The following is a 13,198-nucleotide window of genomic DNA, read 5'->3' as shown; positions in this document are numbered from 1 at the left end:
TGCATAAGACTTTGTAAAAAGGTGGTTCATTTCTTTGGGCTCAAGCTTCATTTGTCCTAACAAAGACAAAGTGTATTCCATCTGGAGACAGTTCTGCTGAGAACAGTAGAAAAACTGGAGAAAATAAATTACTAAGAAATTCTCTTGGTTTTCTTGTGTTTCTTAAAGTGCCTGTATATTGGGGGGGGGGGTGAAAGACAGACAGACAGACAGAGAAGAGAGCAACTAGCTAACTAGAACATAACTGAAAGCAAAAGTGAACAACACTATTAACACCCTTAGAATGATCCTGGATAAACCGGAACCCTTAAGGATGCCTGAGAGGGGGTGTCTCTGACAGCTTGCACCACTTCTAGTCCCCCTTTATTCTACCTACTGCAGTAGCAAGCCAGTCTGTACAACCATCTCCTGTTTGCTCTTCTGTGGATCACCATGGAACGTCACTTGATGCTCTTACACGTACTGCCTGACAATGCAGGGAACTAGTCTGGCAGCCTTAACGGGTGGGTATGGAAGCTGGCATGTTAAATACTCCCATCATCTGATTCTCATTTGGCCGCCTTAGAGGGAATTCATGAAAGACTTCAGAGGATTACTCAGGCAATGCCACCTTGACCTTGAGAATTCGTCTCATGCTGAATTTCTCTTCTGCCCTATTTCAATGTTTTCTGAATGCCAGACTTTCTCTCAGGCTCTGCTTTCAGGGGACCTGAGGCTATGCCAACCAGTGTTGGAATTTCGGAACAGGATCACTGGTTAGTTGCAATAACGAGTCTCCTATTAGAAGCAGGTGAAATGGGCATATCTAGCCAGCAGTGTCTCAGTTACTAAGGCTCTTACCTGTGCTAGACCAGGATGGAGCTCAGGCTGATGGCAAGCACTAATTGTGGCAAGCTATGGTCTAGAAAAACAGACACAGGAATTTGAGAGGAGTTAACTGGTGTGAGCAGACTGCTGGAGACTCCGAAAACAGAAAATGGCAGTGTTGGGGCAGTCAATTATCTCCATTTTAAGGGTTTTAAAAGCTAGTGTCTGGGAAGAAGTGTTTCCGAATGCTCTCTGTGGCAGAGAGCCATGAGATTCTTATATTCAAGGTCAGGAGTCAAGCAGGCAACCTGGAGCAACTCAGACAACAGCCAGAAGTGGAAGACTCTAGAACAAGGTGGTCAAGGAGAAAGATGAAGAGTGCCATTGTGGCCCTGGAGCTGCAAATGCAGAGAATGGTACTTAGATTCATTCTGTTTAGAGATTATGGTCAACTGCCATCCTGAAGCAGATTCTTGGTAGATCAAACTGACTAAAGAGCTCAGAAGTGAATTAATCTTATTGTTTTATGACAATACTGTGGTCACCAAATCTGTGCAAGTGTCCATCATTCCCCACAAGTGCAGCTTGGCAGACACTGGCCTTGTGCTGTGACTTGCTCCATTCCCTGATGCTGCAGCATCCCAGTGATCCTCGACAATCTTCCCTCTCTAACTCATGTAGATTCTGGCTCCAGGACATCACAACTATGGTGTTTGCACCTTTGTTTGGGGTGCAGATTTGGAGGAGACATAAACTAATACAAAATACAATCGAAAGAGGAAATGGGGAGAGAGGAGGAGAGGGGAAAAGAGGGGGTCAAATCAAGGTAATAAATTGTGATGTGCTTTTAAACTGCAGGAATATTTTGAGACATCAGAGCCCAATTTAGTGCTATGATATTTCTAATAATGAAGATGACACATTTGGACCACATATTCCTTGTTAGAGACTCTTTAGCCAGAGGATGGAGCGATTTCAGAGCTGGAAGAATTCTTGGATCTCAGACACAGCAGGAAAAGGAAGCTCGGTGTGATTCTATTCTATTCTATTCTATTCTATTCTATTCTATTCTATTCTATTCTAATCATCTGATTTTTAAAAAAAGTTTACTGTGTGTCAAACCATTCAGGACTAACCTGAAAAATGTAGACCACTGTCTTTGGGTAAAATTACATACTTAAGAATCTTGGAGACAGAAGACAAGCAAATTAGGTTAAGATAAGGTTAAATGCAGTGAAGTTTGTCCTATTGTCAGCAGTACAGGGGATAGGATTTTTCAAAAAAAAATTTCAATACTGAGAATTAAACTCTAAGTTTTTTTATAAAAAAGATTCATTTATCTTATGTGTATACATACTTTGCCTGTATGTATTTCTGTGTACCCTACCATGTGCATGTAATGCTTGCAGATGTTAGAAACGAATGTCAAATCCCCTAAAACTGGTGTCCTATTAGTTCTCAGCAATCATGTGGGTACAAGGGGATTGAACCTCAGTCCTCTAGAAGAGCAGTCAGTACTAGTAACTACTGAGCAATCTCTTTGGATCTTTAAAATCAGGGCTTGACATATACAAGATAAGGGCTTCACCGTAGACCTGGACCTATAGGCTCAGCCCAGAGGCGGAGATCCTTTAGACTACAATACTTCACAGTAGACTTCTGACAAGCCTTGTAAATGTTTTCCTCACAGAAGAGGAGAACTAACACATTCTACTCAGCTAGCTGGGCGTTCCATTGACTATCTGACAGGTTAAGATGTGGGGTGTAAGTTAATATCCAAGATGATTTCTCATCGGTTGTTTGCTATGTTCTCCCTGTCCACTTTGCCACCTTTTCTCCCTCAAAGAGAAGCTCATCTGCTCTCCATCCCCAGGAGTTCCGTAGCTTCTAAGCAATCTTGTCAGGGCTCTGAAAGTCCGTTGACCTGGGAAGAGACCACAGGCCATTCCTCTGGCTCCTACATCCTCAACTTCCACTCGAGTTGCCGCAAAGCTGATTAATATGCCTCACTCCCACCTTTTCCTTTCAATCTCTCCGCTCAAATTATTTTCTACCATAATGCTAGTTTTGACTTGAAAACAGCTTTACTTAAAAAAGACTGTTCCCTACCTAAAGTTAAAATTAAAATTTTTAGAAAGTAGATTAGTTATTTTTTTTTTGTCTGTTGTGGCAAAAGACCTAAAAAATCCAACTCAAGAAAAAAAGGGTGTACTCTGGCTCCTGTCAGTCATAGTGGGGAAGGCATGGCCATGGGGCATGAGGCAGCTGGTCACATTTTGTCCATTTAATCCAGAGTCCCAGCACATGAAATAGTACTGCCCAAATCAGGGTGGGTCTTCCCACCTCAAATTAACTGTGTCTAGAAACTCCCTTACAGACATTCCTACAAGCTTGTCACCTTTGTAGTTTTAGATCTCACCAGGTCCGCAGCAGGCAAGGGAGTTGTTTAAGTCAGGGTCAATAAAATAAAAAGCATTGTTTGTCAATCATTGAAAATCTAAAACATTTTATTCTTAGTGTTTTTATAAGCGATTCATTCATTCATTCATTCAACACACATATTTTAAGTGTCTAGAGCTGTGATGTTCAGTACAGTAGGAAGTGGCCACACATTGCTATCTAAATTTAAGTGAATTAAAATTATACTAAAATAATTAAATTTAGTACCTTAGTCACACTAGCCTCATTTCAGCTGCTCAAATAGGCACCACATATGGCCAGCAGCTGCCATGTTGGATGAAGTGAACACAGCAAACTTTCATCCTCAGCAAAACTTCTACCAGACACTTCTGACCATTATGCCACAGTATTCTGGTTCTAGGAGTGCATCATGTGAACAGATAAGGCCCCTACTTTGAGATTATATTTTGAGGGTTAATTAATAAATATATATAAAGCAGCTAAATATAATTAATGGTAATTAGTGTAAAAGCCAAACACATCCTATGCAAAGGAACATTAAGAACTCCATTGTGCACAACTGAAATAACATGAAGACTCTAATGGAAAGTGCACTGAAGCCAGAGAGAACAGTGGGTAAGAGCAAGAATTCTCACAAAGTTTCATAACCAGGAAATGGGTCAGAGAATTTGAGAGCTATGGGCACCTGCAAGAGAAAACCAGCCAACCGCGGAGGCCACTGTATGTGGAAGCATGTGAGACAGCAAATGCATAGCACTGTTTCTGTCACTTAGCATGCATCAGAATCACCTGAAAGTTGATGAAATAGACTGCCGAGACCCCCACCCACCCTCCGACTTCTGGATCCATAGACCTGACAGGACCCAAGAATCTGCATAGGTAATGCTGATGCATCTGGTCTGGAGACCACGTGCTGAGAACCATGGTGTAGTACATGAAGAAAGGACAGCTCAAAGAGATGCCATCTCTGGTCTCAATTTCACAGACAGAAGACGAGACAGAAAAGGCAAAGATCGAAAGAAAGAAAAAAGCAAGACTGGAAAGTTCGAGTTTCTCAAACACTTATTGCCTCCATGTGACAAAACACACACTGTAAATGACTGAAAGAAAGGAAGATTTGCTCTAGGTCATAGTTTCAGAGGATTCAGCCTGTGGTTGGTCCCATACACTTGGACAGAGCATCGTGACCATAGAACTGTGCAGAGAAGTGTCTTTACCTTGTGGGCAGCAAGAAGCAGGGATAAGAAAGGAAGAGAGTGCCACATGCCCTTATAGACAGCCCTGTGATCCACTTCCTGTGTGTGTGCTCCACCCCACAAAGTATCTACTCCTCCCTCATCATTAGTGCAACAGCTGAGCACCACGTGTTTAACACACGTGCCTGAGCGGGCCATATCATGTTCAGACTGTACCACATATTAGTTTGCTTTTGTTGACAGGAGACAAATGGTAGCATCATATTTAGAAATTTCTGTTGTGGCTTCGATGAAGGCAAGTAGGAGCTGACCTTCACCTTCTTCCTGGAATACTTGTTTTAACACAGTTCATTTCACTGGGGTGGCCTTTCTTCCTATTCTAGTCTGCTTCTCTGTTGCAGAAATAAAACAATGACCAAAGTCAATGCCAAGAGGAAAGTGTTTGTTTCACCTTGCAGTTAACAGTAGGTCATAGAGAGAAGCCAGGAGAGCTGGGTTCAAGGCAGGAACCTGGATGCAGGAAGTGAAGTAGAGACCTTGTGGGAATGATGCCTACTGGTTTGCTCCCCATGTCTTTCTTGCCTGTTTTCTCATACTACCTGGGACCACCTGCCCAGGTGGAACTATACACAGTGGATTAGGTCCTTCTATACCAGACATAAATAAAAAAAAATCCACACAGATGTATTCACAGGGAAACCTGATGAAGATAATTCCTCAACTGAGGGCCCCTCTTTCCCAGGTGGCTTCAGCTTGTATCAAGTGAACAAAAACTAGCAAACCTCTAGCTTTCTTAATAATGGGCATCCTAGATATGAAGTATGTACTTACTATGGCTTTAGATCTCGTGGCCTTTACATTTTTCCTACAGAGAACACTCACTGTACTGCTACTGTGTGTTTAAGGAAACACGCCTTCGAAGGGCTTATTTATCAGTGTCAGAGCATCTGGACAGTTTAAACATGAACAACCTCTTCTCTTCTAATCCCTTTTCTAGAAGAGGAGAAAAGAACACATTAATATGACAATGGATACATTGTTACCGCGTGGCTCCACACTTTGCCTGCAGAAGTTGCCCATCCAGTCCCATTGCCACCAATGTTCTCCTTGTATTGGTCTGACTTGGAGACTGTACACTACTGTTTTCAATATCCTAAGAGCAGCTAGGACTAGGTATCCATGACCTAGAAAGTGTTTTTACATCTGCTCTCTCATGAATTGGGCAGGTGGGAGAAGTTTATTAACAATAATTCTGGAACTAGGACGTGTATCCTAGTTACCTGGGGGCTTCTTAAAGCACACCGAGTAGAACTCTACTCTCATAGACCCATTCAGTAGTTCTGAGAAAGGCCTGCAAGTTTGTGTTTCTAGTGAATTCCCGTTTTTTTCCCTTATATTACAGGCCTGTGGGGCATACTTTGAGGAAATGGGCTTAGCAGATTTAGAAATGCAAGCCAGGAAGGCACCACCAATAGCCTGAGTCCTACAACTAATTGAGCAAGAGAAAGGTCGTATTACAGGTCTTGAGGCCGAGTGCTTAGGTTGTTTTCCTTACACCAGGCTGCACAGTGTGTGCACCATTGACTGTTCCATCATCTCCACAGCTGTATGTACTGTATGTACTGCCCCCCACCCCACGCCACCGTCGCCAGATGTCCAGTCTGCACGGTACAGGGATAATAAAGTTCAAGTTTCTCAGGAGGGAGTGACTGCCTTCTTCCATGCATGCCATGGTGACTACTGATTGAGCAGCTGCTCTGCTTCCAGGGGCCTGCTGTGGAGGGACAGTGCCTGAATGAAATAGCAAGTTGGTTGTGAGTGAAGGTGCACAAAACTACACAAGAAAGGAATGGAACTGTCTTGCAGAGAGCAAGGAGACTAGGTGCTTTGAGCATTGAAAGAGGAAGAAGTTAGAGAGAGGGCAAGGCAATTGTGTGACAAGGTTAAACATCTAGAGAAAAACATGTTACCAGGATATCTAAAGGTCTTAAGGATGTTTAAGGTTTAATTGAAGTTGTTTGTGTTGCTTCAGTAAAATCTTCACCCCTTCTTCCATGAAGCGCATGGACCCAAGGCTGCCGGATTCCCGTAACACGGGGCAGCAATGGATGTCCAGGAAGAGTTCCAGTCAGGGTTGAGCATAAATAATGTAGGAGAGACCAGGGGCCTCAAACAAGACCAGTGATTCTCTGCAATGAAAGCCTGCATATTAAGATGTATGGATAAAGGGGTTTGCTGTGCTCCTGAGACAAAATTTTCCCTTTTTTCTCTTAAATTTTATTTTGTTTTATCTAGGAGAGGGCATTGCAGAGGCAGATGGTGGATGCAAGGAGATGGGAGATAGGTTGAACTGGGATGCATGATGTGAAAGATACAATGAATAAATAAAAAAAGTTTTAAAAAACATATACACACCTATGAGAAAGCGCAAGTCGTGTGCAAGACTGCAAGTCCTGCTTGGGCTAAGGGAACCTAAGAGCTGAAGATAAGATACAGAGGATGGAGAGGCTCTATTTGCCATAACGCTGGCATAATAGACGTAATAGACATAATAGTCATAAATAGACAAAGGGAAGCAGGTTTTTTTTAAGGGGGTAATAATTTGAATGATAATGACCCCCAAAGGTTCATATTTGACTACTCAGTCCCCAGTTGCTAGAACTGTTGGAAGCATTAGGACACATGGCCTTGTTGGTGATGGTATGCCATTAGGGACGGGCTTTGAGGCTTCAGAAAACTCATGCCATTTCCAATGTGTTCTCTGCTTCCTGCCTAATGGGCTGAGATGGGAGCTCTCAGATGCTGCTCCAGCCACTGGTCGCCATGGCCTCTTCTACCCTGTTATCCCAAACTCTAACCTTCCATGACAGTAATCCCAAACAAACTCTTCTTTTTGTGAGTTGCCCTGGCATGGTGTTTTTTATCACAGCAGGAGGAAAGATGCTAACAAAGGGTGGTTTGGACTTCCCTGGGAAGTCATGTGTAGGCAGTCAGCAGGAAGGAGGGCAGGCAGTAAACAGCAGTCTTATTAGAAATCTTTACAGGGCTGTTGTGCTCACCAACCGATGGGCAACAAGCAAGAGAATAGACTTAATCTAAGTCAGAGAAAGGCTTCTGCTAGTCAATCTCTTGGGCCAGTTAGTGGCTACTTTCACAGTGGTCGTGACCATTCTGGGATATAGCGGTAACAAGGGCTAGAAAGGAAGAGAGCTAAGGATTTGAATTTAGGTGGTAAATTATTTCCCCAGCCATTGGGGGCCATATGTGGTGCTTTAATCAAGGTAGATAGTGATGAAAGATGTTGATGTAATGTGGGTTCTGGAGTAAGGCGACTCCTACCCTAGCTTTACATACAGAGTGATGCTGATGCAATGTGGGTTCTGGAGTAAGGCAACCCCTAACCCTAGCTTTACATACAGAGTGATGCTGATGGAATGTGGGTTCTGGAGTAAGGCAACTCCTACCCTAGCTTTATACAATGTGATGCTGATGGAATGTGGGTTCTGGAGTAAGGCGACTCCTACCCTAGCTTTACATACAGAGTGATGCTGATGCAATGTGGGTTCTGGAGAAAGGCAACCCCTAACCCTAGCTTTACATACAGAGTGATGCTGATGCAATGTGGGTTCTGGAGTAAGGCAACTCCTAACCCTAGCTTTACATGCAGAGTAAAGCACTGTGGGTTCTGGAGTAAGGCAACTCCTAACCCTAGCTTTACATACAGAGTAAAGCACTGTGGGTTCTGGAATAAGGCAACTCCTAACCCTAGGTTTAAATACAGAGTGATGTAATGTGGGTTCTGGAGTTAGGTGATTTCCTACCTAAGCTTTACATACAGAGTGATGTGAACTTGAGTAAGGGATTTGATTCTGCCTCTCCTAGCATGCATACCTAAAAACTTTAACTGGAAAGAGTCTAAGGAAGGAATGATTTTCTGAGACGTGGGAAGGTGGCAATTGTGAAGTTACTGGAAGTGACCAACAAAAGAGCCATCATCACTCTTATGCCAGAAGGGACAGTGGCTTGCAATAGAGTCCAAGGAGATGGTGTGATGTGAGAGGGAACCACTGGAATGGAGGGAATGGAGGGCCATAGCTACTGCCATCAGTGGGCCTGAGGAGAATGAGGAGGAGGTAAACACCTATATGATTGTAAACCCCAAACCAGTGCTTCTGGGGACCAGTCATCTGGAAATAGGGTGAAGGGTCCCCATCAATGCAGTCACATTAGTAGTGAGAAGACAGCAGACTCAGTATTCCCAGTCCAGCTTCACTTAGCCCTGGTCTTCTCATCTGGAAAGCAGGGATGGTGATAGTAACAGCTCTGATCTGTAGTCCTGTGGAGAAGACAAAGTGATACAGTGCATGTAAAGAAAGCTGACTGCATCATGCTTTCCCATGGCTAGATGTTGCTAATATGTTGGAGGTAACTTCCATGGGCTTCATGGACAGAATTTGTGGACTGGATTCCTGACTCAGCAATAAGGCCTTAGAGGCAGAATGAAGCTCCACTCTCAAGGCCAAGCAGATTCCATGGCATACAGTAGTCTACTTGGACTAGGGGCTGTTCACATGGGTTCTACACAGGCAAGTCTAATGAATCCTCTGCCAAGTCACCCACCCTTGTTTTGGGTCCTCATTTTTGACCTTGTTGGTATTTAGCATCTTAGGACACTGGAAGGTTTAGCCTGTTTATGAATATGGCCAGTTTTATTTACAGACCAAAGTTCTCTAAGGTGAACAGTTCCATGAGTGTGGGAAGCACTTACCTCTCCCCCAGGAAATGACAAATTGGTGTGTTTGTGGATAATCTAGGACTGACCAAAGCCACAGACTTGGGGAACAATGGTTTGGGATCCCCAAATCAGTCTTTCTCATGTTGACTAGGGCATCTCCTTCCACCTACATTGTCTTGGGTCACCCAGACCTATCCTGGCTGATAATAATTCCAAGTCTCCTTGGACCTAAGATAAACTGATTCAAGCAGGGACCAAGAGACAACGATCCACTCTTTAAAGAAAGGCAGTCTGCAAATAATCCAGATCGAGACAGTCTCTACTTTAGACCTCCTCCAGCTCTCCCATATTATTTACTCAGGGCCTTTTATTTCACTTCAGGCAATGTAAGTCTAGTGGGTAGGTGAGTAGGTATTGGTGGCTCAGGATCTGGCTTCTAAGCCTGGCTTTTACTTAATACACCCCTGGGTGTGTTTAATCTCAGCTCCTCTTTCCTCCTCTGCAAAGTGGGGAGAATTATTATTCCTTCTGCTCCAGAGCTCAGCTGTTGGCAGTCGTGTAGGAGCTGGAGAGGATGTGAGAGGGTAAATTAAACACGGCCAGCCATGCACAGAATGGCTCAGCGTGGTTACAGTCAGCTGCTTCACTATGGACTTTCTATGATTATAGAAATCCCTATTTTATTTGGGGACTAAATTGGATTTACTTTCCCCTCTTAGTCTTGCTCTTTGCCTGTCTCAGACATGGACATGCAGCAGCCACTGAGCTGCACACAAGCTCCTGCTGTCTCTGCCAAGCACTGAACTGTCCAGGAAACACAGTTTCAGAGCATCTCTCTAGGCCTCTGTCTCTCTTTACTGGGAAGACATGGAGCTTGAGGCTTCACAAAGCTTTAGAAACCAGGGTATCATGCAGCAAGGCAGTTGTACCACATGCACTTAAAACTCTCTAAGAGCCATTTGCCTCCCAAAGCATTGGGAACATTAGGCTTCTAGAGAAGCTGAAGAGGGGACCCAGTGGTATCAGGCCCCCAAAGAGTAGCCACTATCGAAGAGCGCAAGGAGAGTAAGGAGTCAGACTACTGTGCATTGATTTTATTGAGCTCTACATTTTTCTCTGTTTTCTTCCCCGCCTCTTCCCTCTGCTCTCCCATGGTGCCTAGGCTCCCAACTTACTCAGAAGATCTTGTCTTTCTCTACTTCCCATGTAGATTAGATCTATGTATGTCTCTCTTAGTGTCCTCATTGTTGTCTAAATTCTCTGGGATTGTAATTTGTAGGCTGGCTTTCTTTGCTTTGTATTTAAATACCATCTATAAGTGAGTACATGTAATAATTGTCTTTCTGGGTCTGGGTTACCTCACTCAATATGATGTTTTCTAGATCCATCCATTTGCCTTCAAATTTCAAGATATCATTATTTCTTTTTCTGCTGTGTAGTACAAGATTGTGAAAATGTACCACATTTTCCTTATCTATTCTTCGGTCGAGGGGCATTTAGGTTGTTTACAGGTTCTGGCTATGGCAAATAATGCTGCTATGAACATAGTGAGCACATGTCCTTGTGGCACAATTGAGCATGTTTTGGATATTTACCCCAAGGTGGTATTACTGGGTCTTGAGGACAGTTGTTTCCTCATTTTCTGAGAAATTGACACACTGACATCCAAAGGGGCTGTACCAGCTTGCATTCCCACCAGCAACGCAGAAGTGTTCCCTTTTACCCACAACCTCTCCAACATAATTTGTCATCAGTGTTTTTGATCTTGGCCATTCTTACAGGTGTAAATAGAATCTCAGAGTTGTTTTGATTTGCATTTCTCTGATGACTAAGAATGTTGAACATTTCCTTAAGTGTCTTTCAGCCATTTTAGATTCCTCTGTTGTGAGTTCTCTGTTTAGGTCTGTACTCCATTTTTTATTGAATTATTTGTTCTTTTGATGACAAATTTTTTGAGTTCTTTGTATATTTTGGAGATCAGACCTCTGTCTGATGTGGGGTTAGTGAAGATCTTTTTCCATTGTAGGCTATCATTTTGTCTTGTCGACTGTGTCCTTTGCTTTACAGAAGCTTTTCACTTTCAGGAGGTCCCATTTATTAATTGTTTCTCTCAGTGTCTGTGCAACTAGGGTTATATTTAGGAAGTGGTCCCTTGTGCCAATGCATTCAATTGTACTTCCCACTTTCTCTTCTATAAGTTCCAATATAGCTGGCTTTATGTTGAAGTCTTTGATCCATTTGGACTTGAGTTTTGTGCGTGGTGATAGATATGGATCCATTTTCATTCTTCTACATGTTGATACTCAGTTATGCCAGCACCATTTTTTTTAAATATGCTTTCTTTTTTCCATTTGATATTTTTTGCTTCTTTGTCAAAAATCATATATTTGAAGTTGTGTGGATTAATATTCGGGTCTTCAGTTCAGTTCCATTGGTCCTGCTGTCTGTTTCTATGCCAATACCAGACTGTTTTCAGTACTGTAGCTCTGTAGTAGAGTTTGAAGTCAGGGATTGTGATGCCTCCAGAAGTTCCTTTATTGTACAGGATTATTTTGGCTATCCTGGGTTTTTTGCTTTTCCATATGAAGTTGACCGTTCTTTTGAGGTCTGTGAAGAATTTTTATGGGATTTTGATGGGCATTGCATTGAATCCATAGATTGCTTTTGGCAATATTGCCATTTTTACTATGTTAATTCTGTCTACCCAAGAACATGGGAGATCTTTCCACTTTCTGGTGTCTTCTTCAATTTCTTTCTTTAAAGATTTAAAGTTTTCCACTTGTTTGGTTAGAGTTACTCCAAGATATTTTATGCCATAGTGATCTGATAAGATACAAATACAATTTTTTTGTATCTGTTGAAATATGTTTTGTTACCAAGTATGTGGTCAATTTTTGAGAAGATTTAGTAAGTGCTGAGAAGAAGGTATATTCTTTTGTTTGGATGGAATATTCTATAGATGTCTGCTAAGTCCATTTGAATCATAACATCTGTTAGTTCCCTTATTTGTCTGTTCATTTTTTGTGTGACTGACCTGTCCAGTGGTGATACTTGAGTGTCTCACTATTAGTGTGTGATTTAATATATGATTTAAACTTTAGAAGTGTTTTTTTTTTTACATATGAGGGTGCTCTTGTATTTGGGACACAGATGTTCAGTATTGAGGTTTCCTTTTGATGGATTTTTCCTGTGACTAGTATAAAATGTCCTTCTTTGTCTCTTTTGATTGATTTTAGTTTGAAGTCTATTTTGTTAGATATTAGGATAGCTACACCAGCTTGATTCTTAGTTCCATTTGATTGGAAATTTTTTCCCAATACTTTACTCTGAGATGATGTCTGTCTTTGAGGTTGAGATGTGTTTCTTATATGCAGCAGAAGGATGGATTCTGTTTTTATATCTAATCTGTTAGCCTGTGTCTCTCTATAGATGAGTTGAGTCTATTTATATTAAGTGATACTAATGACCAGTGATAACCATCTCCTATTAATTTAGTTTTTATTGTTGGTGATGTTAATTTGTGTGTTTTTCTTTTCTTTGGGATTTGCTGCTGTCAGATCATCAATTGTCTGTGTTTTTGTTGATGTATCTAACTTCCTTGGGTTGGAATTTTCCTTTGTTGAGGTATCTAACTTCCTTGGGTTGGAGTTTTCCTTCTAGTACTTTGTGTAGAGCTGGGTTTATGGCTACATATTGGTTAAATATGGTTTTGTCATGGAATATCTTGTTTTGTCCTTCTATGATGATTGAAAGTTTTTCTGAGTATAGTAGTCTGGGCTGGCATTTGTGGTCTCTTAATATTTATATAACGCTTGACCAGGGTTTTCTGGTTTTCATTATCTTCATTAAGAAGTCAGGTATAATTCTGATAAGTCTGATTTTATATGTTACTTGGCTTTTTCCTTTGCGGCTATTAATATTCTTTCTTTATTCTGTAGGCTTAGTGTTTTGATTATTATGTGGCAAAAGGCCTTTTTTGGATCTAGTCTATTTGGTGTTCTGTAAGTTTTTTGTTTCTTCATAGGCATATCTTTCTTTA

The sequence above is a fragment of the Microtus oregoni genome, unplaced genomic scaffold (assembly GCF_018167655.1).
Source record: "Microtus oregoni isolate MIOR12 unplaced genomic scaffold, Mior012 000045F_ref0000178, whole genome shotgun sequence".
Taxonomy (NCBI): domain Eukaryota; kingdom Metazoa; phylum Chordata; class Mammalia; order Rodentia; family Cricetidae; genus Microtus; species Microtus oregoni.
This window is presented reverse-complemented; position numbering follows the sequence as displayed.